The sequence below is a fragment of the Columba livia genome, chromosome 1, assembly GCF_036013475.1.
Source record: "Columba livia isolate bColLiv1 breed racing homer chromosome 1, bColLiv1.pat.W.v2, whole genome shotgun sequence".
NCBI lineage: Eukaryota > Metazoa > Chordata > Aves > Columbiformes > Columbidae > Columba > Columba livia.
In genome coordinates, this window is record NC_088602.1 from 11614227 (window position 1) to 11634647 (window position 20421).

Consider the following 20421-nt stretch of genomic DNA (forward strand, 5'->3'; position numbering starts at 1 on the left):
CTTCGTCAAGAGCACAGGAGCATGGAATTGCTGTAGCTCAAGAGACTTGGACTACATGTGCATAAGCAATTTACTTGTGTTCTTTGGAGTCTTCCCATGTAAATAGGCCTTTGGTTTGTGATTATCTGTTGGGGTGGTTGGCCACTGCTCAGGATTTTGTGTATTCTACATTTATCTAACTGTGAAGGATGTTACCAGGCATCATAAATAATTTCTGACAAACAGTGTAGCACTTTGAGCTACTACTAGTAGTCTCTACCTACTGTTTAGTTTTTCCTGCTGTTGGGATTTTTCCTCCCTCAGCTAGAGGGAGAATTATAACCTTAACATTATTTAATTAGAAGCTTTTTGAGTTAATTGATTTAACTCTTCACTGCCTTTGGTACCTTGGTTTTATGAGTATTTTTAATTGATCTTATTCGTATGGAAATGCAATCTCACATTAATTTAACAAGACGGATTCAAGTCACTGGTCAACCCAGCTGTTCAATCACGAATCTCGCTCAGTGCTATTTCTTGGGTTTGGTTTGAAGATTATGGCCATCCCAGAAACAAAAAAGGAAAAGCATCTTCTGGTGGTGAAAACCTGTATTTGTAGGCACATTTGCTGATGGGTGTTGTTAGCTTGGAATCATCCTGACCCCAGCAAATAAATATGGTTTCCTTTTATTTCCACCAAGTTTCACAAACACAAATGGAAGTAGAGGAAGGGGAGCTCTTAACCTAAGAATTCAGAACAGTTCTATTTAAGCAAACCGCCCATTTATTCTTAGATTAATGGCTTGCAGGCAGACTCTATCAGTTGTGGACTGTATTGTATTAATTTGCAACGGCAAGAGTTAATGCTAGTAATTGCTTTTCCTCTATAGAGAGAGCCCATCGTAGATTGTTTTTACATGGCAATCTGTGATGGATAGATCAGGGAAAACAGGACCAAAGAAGGTTACTGCCTCCCAACCGCTTCCCCCTTTAAATTAAAATAATTCGCAATTTGTAGGGCGCCTTGCTGCACGTGCTGCGGGCACGAAGCAGTAAACACACTGGGCTGCATTCCCTCCAAGCAGTGAACCTCTTACTGCATGTCTTTCACAAAACCAAACAAGTCATGTTGTCGGGAGCCCGCTGAAAACAAGTGTGCTGCTGAACCAGCCCCCAGACCCCTTCAGCAAACTTCCTGTACGGCCAGGCAGCGGACCTGATGAAAGAGCCTGTTTGTGAACCTTTGGATTCCTTCCATTGATTTGTAAATCCACTTTAATAAAGTGCTGCCCAGGCTACTGAAATGAGCAACCCACGTTGGGCTTCCGTCAAGTTTCTAACAAATACCTGATGCAGCTTGTGGCACTGGTGCTATTTCAGTTTAATGTTTTTATTTTGTTTTGCGCCGCGTTGGATCGTTTTGAGACTGGGGGAGTGGGGAAGTGTTGGGGGGGGGGGGAACAAAACGCAGTCTCCATCAGGCACACATTACATGGCTGCTTTATTTTTCAGCGCTGATAAAACTCAGCTTATTTAATATCGATCACACCAAAGGAACCAGCAAAGTGCGGTGTTAATTGGGTCCACTGGAATTCTTGTCCCCTGGGAGGGAGAGGTTCCTGGGCAGGGAGGGCGGAGGGAGGGAGGGGAGAAGGGAGGGGTGGAGGGAGGGAGGGAGGCGGGAGGAGGGGACCCACTGCGCGCCGCATAAAATGTAAGTGCACTAGACATCAAGGCTTCTGCTTCTTGCATCGCTGGAAAGCGGTCGCGGCGTTTCCCACCCACCCCCCTTTCAGAAATTAGGCAACTCTTTTTTTTTTTTTTCCCCACTCCCGTAGTTCTTGAATTAACAGCTCCTTTCTTTTCTATTTTTTTTTTTTCCCTTTACAGAGGGCTTTTTTTTTTTTTTTAATTGTTTTCTTCTCCTTTCTGCAAAGCTGCAAAAGCTCTGCTTTGAAAACTGCTGCCCCAGAGTGCAGTTGCTTAGCTGTCCTGTCAGCATTGTTCTAATGCTCATTCCATATGTATGTCACATAGGAGCAGTACCCTCCTCCTCTCCCTTCCCCCCATCCATGCATTGGATTTTTTTTTTCCCCTAAAGACTGATTTTTAAAATTTGTTTTTTATTTTTTTAATGTTTCCCAAGGAGCTCGCAAACAGGGAAATTCAAACTGAATGATCCTGTGCTGTGGTTACTTCGACAGCCAAGACCAGATTTCTCTTAGAAAAAAAGTGTTTGCTCTGTTCCTTCTTTTCCCCGCTCCCTCTTTCTCTTCCCTGTAAGCACAAAGGCTTTAAAAACTAAGATCTGTAGTTCTTTTTGCTTTTTCGCGTTACCGTGACAGCATGTATCTCTGTTGCTGAAGAATGAAGCAGGCAGGCTGGAGGTTGGTTTTTTTATGTTCAGTGCTTTTGGGACCACTAAAGAGAAGTCCGCAGAGAAATATGTACAGCAACTGTGCCAACTGAGTTTCTCATGCCTGTTATCTGTCACTTACTCTGACTAAACGGTAAGGGATTCTTTAATATTTTTTGTTAAAGTCTTTGTGCATTGTTTGTGCAGCGTTGTTTGACGTGTGCAACTAATTGGCTCAGGAGGGAGGTGGGTTATGAGGATTTCTGTGTTAAGGTATTACAGGTCACCCTTTTCGCATCCAGAGGAGAAAGAAAAATAAAACAAACCACCTTGTTTCTTGTTTTTTTTTTCCCTTTTCATCTCAAATGGTTCCTCCAGCTTTACTTGCCTCTGATTGAGACATAAAGCCAGGGCATTATTGATGCTGCTTATCTTTCCTGGTCCTCTTTCTCTACCTGGGAAGCACATGCACCCAGTTTGCGTGTGCGTGCGCATGTGTGGGGTAATGTAAATCCCCTTTACATGGGAAATACTTGGCAACATGCACGTTCTCCTCTTTTACTGTAAATAACCATCTTCAAGCACTCTTTGCAAGGTAAGAATGCCTTAGTTCAGCACACTGCAGCTTATGCCTGTTTAAAATTATTACTTGGATTACAGTGCATACTGTGGAAAGTTATTAGTTTCCACAGAGACCAAGTTAATTGGGGGTATGTGTGCAGCGGTTCTGTGCTGTGTTTTACATAGGCTGCTTATGGGAGAGTATGAAATGTTATTTTTTTTCTCGATTCTTGGGAAGGGTGAAGTTTATGCTGTCTGTTAAGCATAACAAATGAAATTATAGCTCAAATCGATTAAAGCTGCAGAGAAGCATAGCCTTACAAGGCTTTTCAACTTAGCCCTGAGAGTCAGAAGATAGTTTATTAAAATATTTTTTTTCACTGCATTGTAATACGCAGAAATGTGAGTGGGAAGGCATCTTCACCAAGCAGAAGTAGCAGCAAATGATGCCTGGACTGGATCATTATACGGTTTGTGTGTTAGAAACCTGTTTAATCCACAGCCTTGGCGTGCACTGCTTTTTTGTGTGCTGGATGCATCTTGCAACAGCCTCTTAGTTCAAGAGAGCTTTGTTTTATAAAATGTGTTTCAGCTTTGCAGGCAGAAGTGCACTCTGTAACTGTCCCTTAGCTGTAACACGGTCCGATCTTTGGCATTTTGGAAGAGGCTGAGTTTTAGGGCTTGCTTTGCTTTCTTCCGCAGGTATTTGTGTTCTTACTTCTTAGCTGTGAGTTCTCTGCATAGAAAATGCATCTTGAGGCTGTTCATTTCTCACACTTTGAAATGATCAGTGGCAGAGACAGTTGGGCAACCTCATGGAATAATATTGCTTTACTTTGAATGTTGCATTGTTTATTTGAATAACTAGGAATGCCACCAAATATGCAATTAGTTTTAAAACAGGCTAAAAATGCAAAATATGAAGGAAGAGAGAAAAGTCCTGTCTGCAGGCATTTATTTCTTTCTTCTCTGTAGCTGTTTATAATGTCACTTCAAAATCAGATATTTCCTAACACATGCTCTGTGACTATTTTCCCATGATTGTTGCTTTATATCAGCAATGAGAAAACAGTCATTTAGATAACAGGTTTTCATTGACATCCTTTTTATAATATAGAAAGGAAGAAGCAGTAATAAGTTAAATTGGCATCTGCTAATTATGCTGAATACAGATTGTGAGCTCTGCAAGTCGTCCCTTGCCTTAATGCTGTTAGCATATTTTAGCACTGGCAACCAAAGGAAAGAAACTTGAATGTTCCTGCTTGTTTTTTGTTTCTTTTTTTTTTAAGAAGAAAAAAGATGACTTGTGAAGAAATGTGAAGTTTTGGGTTTTTTTTTAATGTTTGTGTGCTGATTTTGAACGGGAGAGCTTCACACACAGTTTGGTAGCATTTGGTAAAATCATTAGAGATCACTGGGCCACTGACTTGTGATCACTAGAATTAATATTGACCCTTGGTGGCAAAACTGTCATCATCCAGTATGAAACTTGGTCTTTGGGCAGGAAAAGTTTGAATGTTTCTTGGTCTCCAAATCCCTGATTGTTTTAGGTCTCTGAGATGCAATTCAAAAACAAATGTGCTCTGAACTTAGCTGTGGTTCTTCATACTAAATGGCAATTTTGCTCACCTCATCTCAAAACCGGGAGCCTTGGAAGCAGCAGAGCTGAGCGTCTGCCCAGATGTGCTCAGTTCTCCTTGTGCATTTTCCCTGTGCAACAACATCCCCGCCTGCCCGTGGCTCCCAGCCCGGGAGACGTGGAGGCTCAGCTGGTGGTGGCTTTGCCAGGGGACACGCTCCAGCCCTTGGCTGGGTTGGCTGTGGCAGGAGAAGACACGCGAGCTTGTGGTGGGTCAGCCACTAGAGGGGAGACACGAGCCGTGTTCTGTGGTGGCCGTGGCCACCGAGCATCGTGTACCACGATGTCTACGTAGGGGTTTGCAGTGTGCACTGGAAATATCTGACCTCGGCTGGAGGAGCATCCAGCGATGGTGTGGGGTGTACCATGGGCTGACACAGGTCCTCTTCCTCAAGGAACACCACACTTCTGGGGTGAAGGGCGTTACAGGTTTAGATACAGCAGAAACGTGTCAGTCCTGGAGCATCTATATTTCCCTGCACTAAGTGCAACACTGTGTTTTACCTGGCTGGGGCAGGAGTGGATCCAGCCTTGGTGCAGGTGTCCAAATTCACTCTTGTGTCTATGCAGTGGAGCTTTTTGCTGTGAACTTGACAAAAGCAGGAGGCTCTAAGTTTTTTGTTTGCTTCTGACATCTGTAGGTGAGTGTGGTATGCTCATAGATGGCTTTAAGTGAAGCTGGATGCTGACAAGTGCCGGGTGGGCATTGGCTTGAGACCTCAAAATCATAGAATCACAGAATGTCCTGAGTTGGAAGGGACCCACAAGGATCATCGACTCCAACTCCTGTCCCTGCACAGGACAACCCCACAGTTCACACCGTGTGTCTGAGGGTGTTGTCCAGTCTCTTCTTGAACACTGTCAGGCTTGGGGCCGTGACACCTCCCTGGGGAGCCTGTTCCAGTGTCCAGCACCCTCTGGGTGAAGAACCTCTGAAGGAAGTGTCTTTCCTCCCTTCTTGGCTGTTTGAATCTTCTTCTGTATGATCATATACATTCTACCTTTAATGATGATTTGGCACATAGTTGTTTCACCCTTCTCTAGAGGACAGGTATCTTGAACTTCAAATATTGCACTGGGTGATGGTGATGGGCCCCTGGGGAAGTCTCCTGTGCAGGTCAAGGTGAGGTTTCCTGAGATGGGCAGTACAGGAACTGTGTGCTTTGCATCTTGGTGTGGTGTGTTATGGCAGCGCTCTAACTCTTGTCTTCATGTGAGCCTGATTTTGCTAAAAGTGGTGTCAGACTCTTTTTAATAAGACATTATAGTTTTGGCTTCAATTCTGGGGTTTCTTACTCTCTTATGTGCATGTGTGAAACGCAAAGCATATTTAATGAACGAATACTTTAAATGCTTCCAAATTAATTAAAAACAGTTCCACATCTGGAATAAATCCAGTACCTTTCATGGATGGCTTCAACTTCATGGGTTTTCCCTCGTGTGAGAAGCCCTATGAATATCCCTGTGCGGGTGCTTGTGAAAGCCGGAGTGGCAGAATCCATCCAGGCTTATTTTACAAAAGACAGAGATCTGAAGCCCACAGAGATCAATGGGATCTTGGTCTTTATTCCAGCAGACTTTGGATAAGACCTAATAATATGCATAATCGTATAATATGATATGCCTATGCATGTTCAGATATTTTCAGGGTATCCCGTCTTGAAGGTAGCTGTGCAAGTCTTAATTAAAATGCGTTGTTACTCCTGGTTCAACTGCTGTTTAAATTCATGCAGATTTCAGTGGGGCTTGAATCAGGCACCACAAACAAAAAAAGCGTTTTTATAATGAACTTTTTTTCTTCTCCCTTCTCTGTCCCCAAAAGTAAATGAAATGATCAGATTTTTCTCTATGGGAATGTTGTGATTTAAACTGACACAACTAAGAGACCTAAAGATAGGCTTATTGCATAGATAAAAGATGCAGGGCTGGGTTGTTTGAACTGCATTAGCATCAGAATAAGAAATGGCAGGGCGAGTTGGCCGAGGTGGCCATGCAGAACTGGGGAGGGTTGTTCTTTGGAAAGCCTCCGAGCTGGGAATTATTTTCTAAGCCATAAATAAATAAATCTGTGTCCTGAGCAATTAATGAATACAGAAGTCTGGGCAACTTTAAGCTGTTTGGGATATTTAAAAAACCCATATGGTGCTTTTGTCAGTGTTGATTTCAATTTTTTTCCCCCTGTTATTTCCATTATAAGGTGGGCTTTTATTTTTACTTTATGTTTGCTGAAAGATGCTGATGAGAATGTTTTTGCCAGCACACTTCTGTAAAACCGCTGTTAACTCCCACATCAGTTTCAGCATGTGTTCTACCAAAACGCTGCCCCTGAAACTTTTGATCCTCCAGATACAGATCAGGATTGCAGATGTCGTAGTGCTCCGAGTACCTCGTCTTTGGAGTTGTCCTCTGGCTGCTCGTGCGGGTTACTCCAGGGATGCCAAGAAAATTCTGCTGCAAAGATCCCACTGTAAATGCATCTACTGCTTTTCTGGGGGAACTCAGTGTGTTTTACAGACCAAAACTAATTAAACCTCATGACATTCACGGCAGGCAGATAAGCATGAACTACAATAAGTAAGCTAAAACAGAGAGAGGTGAAAAGCTGAGCTTTCCCGTGGTAGTGAGCAATGACGTTCCTGTTGAATGGAGCCATAGGTGCCTTGTACCTCTGGAAATTAGGCTGCTGGTGACTTGACTGGGAGAGCGACTCTTTTGGAGATGGACTGTGGGGCTAGTTAATATTTGCGGATTTTCATTCTGCACTTGCCTTTTAGAGATCAAATTAGTTCAGATCCCCTCAGTGTTTCCTTGCTGGGGAGTTCTTGGTTAGTCTGCATAAGGAGCAGCAACTTGGAAGGTTATTGAAATGTCCCCTTGCCCTTCCAGACTGGACCATTTTGAATTAAACCAGCTTTGGTTGGAATCGTAACTTTTAAGTATAATTTTGTGTTAAGCAGAAAGTCCATGAGCTCTCACACTGTGCACTGTGAGAGCTCATGGACTTTCTGCTTAACACAAAATTATACTTAGAAGTTACGACAGGTTTTCACCATTGCTGGGTTTTGACTTCGTTGGTGTAATGTTTCTAGTAGTTCCATCTCTGATGTGGCTTTTGAGAGAGGATTGATATTCTCAGCGTTGCTGCTGTGGTCACTGCTGGTAGTAGGCAAAACAAAAACCAGTGCTGGTGAGATGGGTGAGCTGGCAGGATGGTAAAATGGAGCGGGAATGAGAAAGTTCACTTTGCTTGACTGGTTTGAGTGCACAGCTGCTCCAAGAGTACAAGAGGATGCCTTTAGAAAATAAAGTTTCTAGCCATTCTGGCAACTGAGTTGTGAAATTATAGAGGGGAGTTAAAGAAAGCAATCTAAAGAGAGATCTCTGGAAGCGTCACGTAATGATGGTACTATAAGCCAGACTTGCAGATAAACTGATACAATGCAGAAATTGCCATTAGGGCATGCTCTACAACTGGGATGTATTGACAAAGAGGGAGAAAAAAGGAGTCGTGAGAGAAAGCTATGGCCCTCATTTCTATAGCCTTTTAAGAAAACATCTTAGGCATAGGAGCCAGCTAAAAAGGTTAATTGGGCAAGATCAGTTATTGTGGTGTGTGAAAGTGAACTTCAGAGCCTGGGAGAAGAAAGCACCAGGCAAAGCAGCGAGGTGTTTTGTGAGATGAAGCTGTTCGTGGTGGTGAGAAATGAGGATCAGCCCCGCGCTGATCTGGAAGAGGGGAGGCGTAAGAAAAGTGACAGCGTTTACTGAAGATGTGAATGTTGTTTCAACGATGCAAGACCCCCCAAAACAGCGTGGGTGGAAAGAGGAGGGCAGACGAGTTGGCTTTGGATCTGTGTACAGAGGCAATGAGGGTTATGCTGGGAAAGGAGTAAAGTTTGTGAAAACCAGAGAGACAAGGCACAAAAGAGGAGGCAGCAAGAAGATGGTGGAGCCTTTTTTACCAAATTGGCACAGTGCCTGAGAGCATCCAAAAAGGTGACAGGGTTTTATGACTGTATGTGCCATCGGGCAGGGGCTGGCAGTCGGGTTATTCCAGCACTTGGCTGTCTCCACACTGGAAATACCGTGTTTAGCTGAGGCTACCTACCTATATAAAGAGTGTTACAGTCATGGAAAAGAATGAGCCAAAGGGAATGTAAAGGTCACGGAGAAAGATTACAGGGGCATCCGATGGAAGAAGCAGGGATGTTGAGGTATGTGCTCTTGTGAAGCTGTCACACGTACTGGAAGGGAAGAATAACCAAAGGTCATCCATGAACCTGGCTGGAGCTGCTTTGGATTCTGTGGGGGTTGCGTGGAATAAACTGCCACAGAAGGCAGGAGAATATATGAATGCTGGCTGAAATTGAGCCTAAAAACTAGGGATTTGGCATGATGATCTAAGTGCTAACAACAAAAAGCAGGAGTTAATTTTGCATTAGCTTCCTCACTGTAGACCTGCCCGTCTTCCTAGGAAATATCCCTGAGAGCGAGTGTTGATACTGGAGCATAAGCATTATTTTTTAAATTAATTTTAATAATGTGACCATAAATCAGGCTGTGCTAGTGCTTGGTGCTAATGAAATGGATTTCAGACCAGCAGGCTCTGAGGAAGATCAGAGTTTCAGTGTTCGTCCTATTGCGCATTCCAGTTTGCTGAGAAGTTGGAGCAAAGGACAGCATCGCTGATTCATTTGTTGCTGGTTACGCAGTTTAATTAGTGCCCATCATTACAGATTTCTGAACGACTCTCATGAAGGTGAATACAGGCTTAGAGAAATCTGCAACTCTGCAGAGGAACTCTGTAACTAGACGCTAAGAGGGGGCTGTTCATACACGGCAGACAAAAGGGGCCTTTATGCAAAAGTAGCTTGTTAGCTTTTTGTTTTTAAGCTGTAGCATGTCTAAGCGATCAGGGTGTCACACACTAATAAACTGGCCAGTCCCACTGGAATAGACATTCTTGGTGGTGATTTAGAAAGTGCATTTATACAGTAGTCTCTAACTTCATTACCACGCTGTTTCCTTGGATACTGAGCATTTTGCATATAATTACAAGAGGGACGTTAACAATGCTTGGTGGTTCTAATGGCTTTAATAAAGTTTTTCATATGACTTGGATAGTAATTCTCTTTTTCCTTTAATTTTCTATAGCAGAGAGGAAAAACAAAAGGAAGTGATTTTTTTCAGCTAATTTGCACAACTTCTTTTGAGCCAAGAACAGGTTTTATTTCATAAAGTGTGGAAATCCTGCATGCTATTTGTGGAATTATGTTGCTGAATGGGTTGTAAATAGGAGTTGAAGTGCTACTATTCATTGCAACATCAAATTCACACTGTTTGGGAACAATCTTACAATAGTAAAGAAAAAGCTGTTTAAATGCTGGGCAGTAAACAAAATTTGTTATGGGTGTGAAAGCATTTAAATACTTCATGTGTCTATTTAAGACTTGAGTATTTTGATAGTGTTCAGTATGTTTCTCGAAGGTACTTTCTGCTCTTTACACACCATCTTGGTTGCCTCAGCTCCGGCTGTTGTTTGACAAACAGTTTGAGCTGCCATGGACATGGAAAAGATCCCTCCTGCCTGCCCCAGGCACCCGTTCCCATCTCCCTCCCTCCCTCCCTTTTGTTCACAGGCATATTTGCAATAGGGCAGCTCAATCTCCAGTGAGAACAAAATCAACAAAAAATACAGGGAAAAAAAAAATAAGGAAACAAAAAAAGGCAGGGGGGTGAGCCCAGGACATGCTTTGGTGGCCACAGTGGCTTATCCTGCCATAAAGTGATCGCTAAGCTGTGGCATGAAATGATTGTGCCTGAATATAATTTGGCTTGGTTGTGTAGAGTGTCTGCAACTCTTGAGAAGAAGAAACTGGTAGGAGTGTCAGGCTGCAATGCCCAGTGAGGTAAGGTGACGTATGGTGACATACAGTGACATACGGTGACATAAGGTGACGCACCGCGGGTTGTGGCCCAAGGCTGATCCTGCCCGTGAGGGTGCAGCTCGGTGCATGTTCCCTGCGTGCCCTGCAGCACAGCTGCTGGTTGCGCTTGCTGCAAGGGGTGCATTTGTATTTGCTTGAGGAATGTCTGTTTGGGAGCAATATTTTTGTATGTCAAAAAAAATAAATGAAACGCTTTCATGTTCTTTGAGCCCCATTGCGCATTAGGATCTCCCCATGAAACACAGCAACATGCATTTAAACTCTTAAATGACTGTAGCTGTCGCAGGCTGGGTAATCACATGAGGTATGAGGGCAGCTGAGCATGATGAAATGGGCTGTACGTGTATGTATATACACCCCCGCTCACACTGGAAGTGTGTGCACTTACTGTAAGAGTTTTTTAAGTTCAAACTTGTTTTTTTTTAGTGTTAGAACAGCTACTTCATGTTGCTACCGAAACTTTTTCTTCAGAGAAAGAAAGGTATTGTGTAGTACATTTAATAAAATATCAACATTTTTCCCAAAAGCTATAGAATACAGAATTTAATACAGTAGGGTTTCAACCTAAATTCTACAGATGCATATGATGGCTCTTTTACAGTACACTCAGTTTTATTGCAGTCCTCATAGTGGCTTTCATATGCCAAAAGATATTGAGAGCCTTTTCTCGGAAAATTGCTATAGAAATATATTATAGACACAGACATTTTCTCCTTATCCATAATAGTTTCACAAGCGCGACATGCTTCTTTTTTCCTCCTGTATGGATTTGTAATTTTACTGGGTGAGTATTAGTAAGCTGGTGCATGGCTATTTTATAACGCTTAATTTGTTGCTCTATGCTTTCATCTTAAAAATACAGAGGAAACAGCTTCAAATCAGGCAAAGTGATTCCTGATTATTTTGATCTTTGACCTGATGCTCTCTGGCACAGTTTTTTTTTGGTCTTTTACATTTCTGGAGATTTGCAGGGGTCAGACTGAAATGGCAGCTGATTTTCAATCTGTGCATAGAGGAGCTTGAGGAAAAACAACGGTACACAAGTACACAAGCCTTGCTATGTGAAACTTCATTTCCAGTTGAGGTTTTACATTCAGCAACAACAAGCCTCACTGGGCATGAACTGGAAGTTATTATTTAGGCTGGAGTCCTTTTTGTTTCAGCTGAGCGGCTTTCCCCATCTCTTGTCAGATGTGAAAAGCTAGGAAAATGGTGAGTGTGTGGCTGGAAGGCACGTAGTGTGAGTTGGGTTCTGGAGGATGCTCTAAGAGGGAACATCCATGTGCCTTTGTGCAGGGGCCATCCCTGGGCACCAACACGGCACCTTTGACATGGCCAGGAGCAGTGGAGCAGCTCGGCACAGCCAAGCCCGGGTTTTGGAGGTATCTGGTGGGATGATACGGGGTTGCTGGCACTGCTTCCTCCCCTCCTGGTGCCCAAACAGGAGACGTGGAGCCAGCAGCTGCTTTTGCTTCTAGGACATGGATCAGCAGCTTGGGGAGGTGTGACCTACCCCGTTTGCATTGGCAAGCGCTAAGTTGGATGTTCAGCATCATGTGATTTGAGGTGTCCACCTCACTAACATCTCTGCTTGTCAGTGTGTAAAGGATGGGGTGGCTCCCATTAGGAAGATCTACCTGCTGGGGCTGTGGGGAGCTGGTGTGGCACCACCACTGCGTGTTCTCCCAGCAAGTGTGGAGAAGTCCAGAGCAAGGAGGCTGGCAGCAAACTGGGGTGAGGTGTGGTGAAAGCACGGTCAGACGGACCAAGCCTGACCCTGTCTTGTGTGTTTGGTGTGCACGTGGTGTTTGCTTTCTGTCCAGAATTTGAGAGTACAGACTTTGTGGCTTGACCTCAGGTTGCAGATGATCCTGACTCCAGCAGAGCAAATGGAGAAGGGTGAGGCGTTAAGAGATGTGCCTATTCTTCCCAGTGGCTGCTGTTTTCATCAATGTAATGGAATCTTGGCACTGTTATTCTTGTTATTATTAATAACCCTGCCTTACGGGCCTCTTTCATAATCAGTGTCTCCTATTAACTTCTGAAGATCTAGATGCAACTTTGAAGACTGAACCCAGATTCACAAACAGTGAATAAATGATGAGTTTTCAGTGGTAGCCACTGCAGTGGTGTTGAGAAACACAACCCTATGACCCTCTGTTTTTGAAATTTAGGCCAGGAATGCTGGTGAACACTGCTTTGTAGGGAAACCTTCCAGACCAAAATCGTGCAGGTACAGAGGGCAGCGTAGCAAGGCAATGAGAGCCGGCAGCTGGAGCGCATCTCCTTTGTGACCTGGAACAAAGGGCTTGAGATGTTGTGCCTGTTTGCTAACCTGGAAATGGGCTGTATGTGTGCACTTACCTGCCCTTCAAATACGTGTGAACGTCGGGGGACTCGAGGGCACCACTATCGGGGCTGGTGTGGGTGCTTTGCAGTCAAAACTCCTCTGACAGTCCATAGATGTAGGTGCTTCAGGTAAACCCTGTATCCACAGGGGTTTTGGGAGGTAGATGTTTGAGGGAACACGCTTCTCCCAAGTGGAACATGGAGCTTTATTAGTGAAGAGGGATTAAAAAAAAACAAAACAACAAAACCAACTTTTTTTTGGTTTGTTTTTTATGTTTTTATATTATTTTGACATATGAAACTGGCTCATAAATGAAATTATCATCTTACTATGGTTCTGCCTCTAACACCAAATATTTAAAAAGTACTTTCCAAGGAAATTATTGAAACTCTGTATTGAGGTACTTCATTGAATCCTGCATATGCTGGTTTCCATGAAGGTTTTTTCAACCGATACTGTGCAGTGGTGTCTGTCATTCTCCAGGACATAAGTAACTGCTGGGCTGTAGATGACTCTGTGGCTAACTGGTGGCTTATGGGTAACCTCTTGTCTGGCACAGAAATAATGGGTTGTTTGTTCCTCCAGTTGAAATCCTGATGTGTTTTGATGTTTCTGATTTACATTTTCAGCACTGTCCCTGATACCGTTCAGTGTTCTGGGAATGGTCTTTAAACTTCGTGTTTATTTTGGATCATTGGTTTTCCAGCAAACAAATATGTGATTAGCAATTAATGGTTTTGCTATAAATAAACAAAAGCGAACAGTTCAGCTTTAAATAGTGATCTCTGCTCTCTGGAGCTTTTAATTGGACTGTGCCTGCAAAGTTGGACCTTTCCAAACACGCAACAGGCTGTGAGGGACTCCCAGCTGCGGCAGCTGAACTGGCCAAGTTGGAAAGCTGAAGCCATAGTGGTTTGAGTTAATGTCCGGTGAGCTAAAAAGAGGTTATCATCTCAAATATCTATGCGTGATCTGACCACTAAAGAGGGGCAGAAGTGTGCGTGGCTTCAGTACAGGTAACTCGTCTGAATGCTGTGACCTATTGGAGAGCAGTGTAGGGGAAAGGGACCTGGGGATCCTGGTGGACAGCAAGATGACCATGAGCCAGCACTGGGCCTTTGTGGCCAGGAAGGCCAATGGCATCCTGGGGTGTATTAGAAGGGGGATGGTTAGTAGGTGGAGGGAGGTTCTCCTTCCCCTCTACTCTACCCTGGTGAGACCACACCTGGAATATTGTGTCCAGTTCTGGGCCCCTCAGAGCAACGAAGATGATGTAGGGAGTGGAGCATCTCCCTTATGTGGAAAGGCTGAGGGAGCTGGGGCTCTGGAGCTTGGAGGAGACTGAGGAGTGACAAATTTGTTTACAAATATGTAAAGGCTGCGTGTCAGGAGGATGGAGCCAAGCTCTTCTCGGTGACAGCCAATGATAGGACAAGGGGTAATGGGTTCAAACTGGAACACAAGAGGTTCTACTTAAATTTGATAAGAAACTTCTTCTCAGTGAGGGTAACAGACACTGGAACAGGCTGCTCAGGGAGGTTGTGGAGTCTCCTCCTCTGGAGACATTCAAAACCCTCCTGGACACCTTTCTGTGTAACCTCATCTGGGTGTTCCTGCTCTGGCAGGGGGATTGGACTGGATGGCCTTTTGAGGTCCTTTCCAATCCCAGACATTCTGTGATTCTGTGGCTTCAGTGTTGGGCCTTTCCTTCGATGGCTTTAGTGAAGGTGGGTGCCTGGTGGAGGATGGACCAGAGGTGAGACCAGAGGTTCTTCTGTGCAGCCACAGCAGATCTCTCTGCCTGAGTGCCACCAGCACTCCCTTGTGTGCATCAGAATTAGCATTTTAAAAGATCCCATGCAAAATAATTGGATTCAGCACCTTGTATGGATTCAGGTACTTCCGGTGCAGATAGCAGTCCAAGGCCAGCTTTGATGGAAAGCTTTCTTCCTTGCAGTGCTTTGACTTTAGCACATGAGCTGGAAAGGAAATTTCTGTGTTTCTGTCTGAAGTTTATTCAATTTAAGTCTGACTTCATCTACCATGCGATGTCTGCAGTGTGGATTCCACTTATCTGAGAGAAACTGTGATGTATTTGACCTAATGTATCTGTGCGTTGCTTCTTACTTAGGCAGGTTAACCAACTCCTGTGGCCTGAGCTGGATGTAATTTTAAAAAGTGATGGCAATAGCTCTTTCTTTAAATGCTGCCCGTTTGAACAAACTGCAAGCTTTCTGATTATTTTTTTTTTCACAGGAAGATTTAGAAAGCAGAAAGTGTATTCATCAATGTGGTGGTGGGTTTTTTGGTTTTGTTTTGTGAATAGTTGTGGGCTTAGGATTTGTCCAAATTTTCTGAAGCTACTTTATCAGAGGGCCAGCAGGAGGCCATTTTTTGGGAGTTGTCTTTCAGAAAGGTGCTTGCTCTGCAGTACCATGTAGACAACCCAAGCTGGTTGTAGGCGACTCAAGTATATTGCTCCAGAAGTAGAAGCAGCTCTGTGTTATCCCTATGGCACAGCAGCCAGTGCCAGCACCCTGCGGGTTCCTGCCCTATTGGAAGGAAAATGTTCACTGCCTAACCTGGGTTTCATTCTCAAATCTCAAACTTGTTGAGAATCTCAATCAAAATATTTGGTCCTTGCTCTTCAAGCAGGATCTCTCTTTATTGGAATGTGTCACAACCATCTCTAAGAGAAGTGGCACTGCAAACCCAATAATACAGTTCCTAGCCTCAATAAATAATTTTTTTGGTCTTTTTCTGTAGAATCGTAAGATTTATATGTTTATCAAGTGGTTGTTCTGTTTAATTGTGGTGGTGTGTTTTGTTTTCTTTTCTTAATGGCACCAGGATGCATCCATATGTCTTCTGATACAACACTTTTGGCTTGACATGTCATAATCCTAGAGTCATGGAAAGGTTTGAGTTGGAAGGAGCCACTAAAGATCATTTAGTACAACCTGCTAGTCTTTTTCCATGGTTTCTCATTTTATGTTATATTTTTTACATGGAACAGTCAGCTGGAAAGACGCTTTTGTATATTCCTCTCTTCAACCACCCTTCTTTTGCCCATATAGAAAGGTCTGGAGCACTTGAGCTGCCCTACCTCCCCACACAGAGTGTCTGGGAGAGATAGGTAGTATTTTTTCCCTCTGAGAATAACAGCTTACCCCAGTCCTTACACCTACATACCTATTATGGCCCTGGAAACAGTAGTTGTAAATCTCATAGACTTCTTTCTTACTATAAACTATACTGAAATGGTTTATACAAGCCCGTGCAAGCTGTCAGGAGGAGTATGTGCAGTATCCTGAACACAGAGCAGACCAGCTGCCCCGGCCGGCAGCGCCTGGACCGTCGGGAAAGGGTTTGCAGGAAAACCACCATGGAAGAGAGTGCAGGATGGGATCTGAGCCTCGTGTGGGAAGGGTGGAAGATGCTTTTTCAGCTCCTGGGACACCACATTTGCATTGGGGATGCCCTGCGGCTCTCGTGGTGCTTATTCCATTGCTGCGTTTCACCGGGCTTTGTAAAAAGTAGAGATCGTATTGCTCTAGGGTTTTGTACTAAAGACTCCCTGGTCTCTTTTGTATTTATTACTTGCATTATAGCAAGGGTAACATAGTTCTGCTGAAGTCCCAATGTATGCAGCTGGAAAGTGCTGCATGTCAGGGTGTGATCCTGCCTGCCGGAGTGTGGGCAGAGACCTTGTCCTTGAGGTTCTGGGATGCAGCTCTGCAAAGAACGAGCTATTTGGGGGGATCCACATTAGTGTGTGGTGAACGGGGAGCTGGGGAAAGACTAGCGGTGGCAGGAGTGGGACTCACCGGTCCTGGATTTTTTACATTGACACTGTACCAAGAAAGAGCTTGCAAGCCAGGGCTCTTTGGATGAGGATCAAAGTGTATTTATGAGATAAACTTAAAAAAAATTAAAAAGTCAAATAGCAAGAAATAGCATCCTTGAGTGTGTTTCATGAGGAAGCACATAGTCCCCGTGATCATAACTGGCTCATTTTGATCCTGCCCCAAAGCTTCCCTATTTTACAGTGATTAAGAAGCAGGAGCCTGGGGGGACTGGAGATACACAAAGCATGAAAAGTGGCAATCAGTCTTTGTTTCTCTTGGGGCAGACCACCAAGGGGCAAGCTCAAATCCCTTGTAAGGTGGCTCCCAGGAATTCCCTTTCAACAGATCTCGAATGGAGGCAAATTATTCCTCCCTGCTTCCCTACATACCATTTCCCCAAGCCAAATTTCATCCTTGAGGGGGAGGGGAGAGTCCGACAGACCCTTTGCACCCGCTCCGTGGGAAGACAAATGACACCGGGCTCCTGTTTGCAAGCATTTGCTGATGAACTGATACTTGGCAAAAATTGGTGTTGCATGGAAAAATCCTCAGCACCTGCTAGCAAGACAAAGTTATTCATAACATGTGTCTTGGTGGCTAAATCTTCACTTCCTAGGGACAGCCTGGAATTACACTTGCTACATGCTGAGTGGCCTTTCTCCTGTGTGAAATTGTGTGCAGGCAGCAGGAGGATTTGCAGCCCTAAGGAAGGTCAGGATTTATAGCACTGTCTCTTGCAAGGGCTTACTCTGCAGAAATGGTCGTTTTGTCTTCATCTTCTCTTTTTGGGATAAGCACATCATGATATGATCATATATATGGAAAATCATCTTTTTGTGCTCATCGGGGAGCAGGTAGCCCCATGAATATATCCTCTCTTGTAAATCTATCAGTATCAGTCAGGTTTGTTTTTGCTCCTGCCTAGAGTTGAAAACCCATTTTTAATTCATTTCCATGTGGCAAAATTTTAAGTTCTTAAACTATATTCTGATTTCTCGTCTTGGCTGGTAAATTGTTAGACTTTCCCAGCTGGGTGAGTTATTGTGGAGTGCAGCTCAAGGAAGATGTCTGACCAGAGAAAGTGATGTTTAAATGTGCTTTTTTCCCTTTTCTCATTTGACAACATGCTAGTTATAGTGCCTGTGTAATGAGGGGAGAGTGTAAGATCCATGGCTATCTCTAGTCTGTGACAGGTTTCCTGGTAGAATAATGACTTTGTGTTTAAACTCCTAGATCGCTATCTTCTGTGTGCCTTAAATATGAATTTCCTTGAGTTTGGAAGAGTTTTCTGCAGTTCTGAACTATGGAAGAGGCTCCTTCTGGGAGAGGGCATTGATGTACTTGGTGCCCCACCTCCTTGTTGCAATATCAACGACAGATTGTAAAAGACGTCTTTTCCTATCACTGGTGAAGCTTCATGTAAGGCTTAAATAGGTAACAACTACAGACCAGTCAAGAATGCTTCTTAACCTTCATTGCACCCTTTCTGCAGGTCCTCATGGCCTGGTCATGCAGAAGTTTTTGTGTAGGCAGGTTGCTGTTAGTGATATGAAGTAGCACGGAGAATAAGGGGCTTCATTCAACCACATGGATTTACCTGGGTGACAGGCTTGTAGGTTTGATGTTTTAATGGTTAGACCGTAAGAATAGATAGGCTACTGCCAGTGTTGTGTGAGTGAAAGGAAGGAGTTACTTGTAAGATTGAGGTCACTTCCAACAAAATCAGGATCTTCTGCTCCTGCTGCAGATGCGTCACTACATACTATTTTGACTTCATGTGCATATGAAGTTAATGTCCTTCTGCCTCCTAAAAAAGACCTTTATATTTTCAAGTATACCTATTTTTTTTTTCTGTAAAGCTGCCTATTTTCTAGATTTTAAATAGCTTCCCATTGAAAGAGAATTGTGACAACTCTCCTGAGATATTTCCAGATTTTAATATTTTTCCATACGGTGCCGTCACACTTCTGTTCTAAGTGAGAAGGGACCTTCTCTTTCCCAACTTCTGCAGGAGGAATACCAATCGAAGTAAAAGCTTTTAAACAAAGGTTTATTGACTCTGTTTTTTTTCCCTTACACACAAGTGTATAAATGCCTTAACTCTTGGAAACTTGTCATCCAAAGTTGAGGAATCGTATTTGTCCTCCCAGCCCAGAGGACCCTGTACGTAAGAGCTCCACTGGGTCCTTGTGGTGAAGATGGAAGCTGAAGCACAGATTGGTTTCTTTTTTCTTTCAAAAGACCTGTAGAAAGTCTTAAATAGTTGTATTCTATTAGCTAGTCACATTGCTTAAGTTAATTTAAAGAAAAATCCTTATCTTATAGGCTATAATTGGGCTGGAGGATAAGAAGGGAGAGAGGAAAATACTCTTTTTTTTCTATCATGTCCTGCTAAGAGCTTATTCATTCTGTCTGCTGAAGACATTTACCTGCTATATTACTTATATTCTCTAAAAGTCCTTTTGGCACTTTTAAAATATTTTCAGAGTTTACCCAAGAGGTATATGCATTGTTTTCTTTTTTGAGTATTTTATGATACGGAAACCTTTGGGATTAGAAGAATTAGCCTTGAGAGAGAGAATCAAACAAAGGATCGCATAGCACTTGTTTCATATCTGCACATTGAATTAGAGCCACAGTTTTGGTGTTCGGGAATGCTGGCAGATCCTGGGACCCGAGTCTTCCTTCCTGGTCTGGTGGGGTGTTACGTTTGGATGCAGCCCAGAGTGAAGGTTGCCAGAGCCAAGATGAGAAAAAAGAATGACGCTCATACACCTCAACAATTCCTCTGAGGAGCACCAGCCACCTACAGGTCTCTGCAGCTATTCTGCAAGGATTGGGTCACACAGTTAATCTTTGTTCAAGGAGCAAAGTGGCTGAGTGTAGAACTGAATGTGAAATTACAGAGTTCTCCATTATGTTCGAGCTTATTTTAAAGACTGTTAAAAATCAAGACACACCGTTCTATTTCTCCATTCCTTCCTTCCAATTTCAAGGCCAGAATATGTAATGTAAGTGTGGAAAGATGCTGTACTCCTACTTTGTCTTATCTTGTCACCTCCTCGGGTAGTTACAATGAGGTTTTTTCTTTTAATGTTTGCTCTTGCTAGAGCTGTTTCTTCAGACTAACCATGTTGAGCAGTACCAGGGGATTGGATTTTTCCTTTTTCTTTTAGTAGCTCCTGCCCAAACACTTCAAAATCAAGCACAAGTAATCACAACCTTTCTCTTCACTTGAAACCATAACATTTTTTTGACAAGAAGTGCCTTTAAAGAAATGCCTTTTAATTTACGGTGGGTTGCTTTGTACTTTGTTTCTGTAACCTATCACATTACATTTCCTGTGCATTGAATATGTATGTATTATGAGCTCTTAAAAACAAATATCCCAGAAGAAAGGAATTCAGTAAATGAATAAAACATTCTTGGGTAGCCCAAGTGGCAGTTTAATAGCTCATCCATTGGGACTTTCAAATAATATAACGATGATGGCCATATAAGTATATGGATAGATGAAAAACTTCAATGAGGAGCTTGTTACAACTCTGCATACCACATCTGAAATGAAATCAAACTCTGAAAGTGCTGCCTGATGTGAAGGTCCAGTTTTTCCAGAGCCAACCCTGAAATTATACCTAAAAATGTATGTTTGTGTATACATATATATACATAACTAAAACACTCGTTCACGAAGGCGCACATACACACACACACACATACATATGTTATTTTTAGGTTGC

General features: G+C 43.3%; 1 protein-coding gene across 10 annotated transcripts in view; it reads left to right on the forward strand.

The window, feature by feature from the left end:
- Positions 1-20421, forward strand: part of FAT3 (FAT atypical cadherin 3) — a 419173-nt gene that overhangs the window by 69786 nt on the left and 328966 nt on the right. The window contains exon 1 of one of the 10 annotated variants that reach the window (XM_021280142.2): positions 1696-2489. The exons of the other annotated variants lie outside the window; for them this stretch is intronic. The gene's annotated coding sequence lies outside the window, so the exon portion shown is untranslated. Of the gene's footprint in view, positions 1-1695; positions 2490-20421 lie in introns of those variants that run through there. 10 annotated transcript variants of the gene reach the window in all.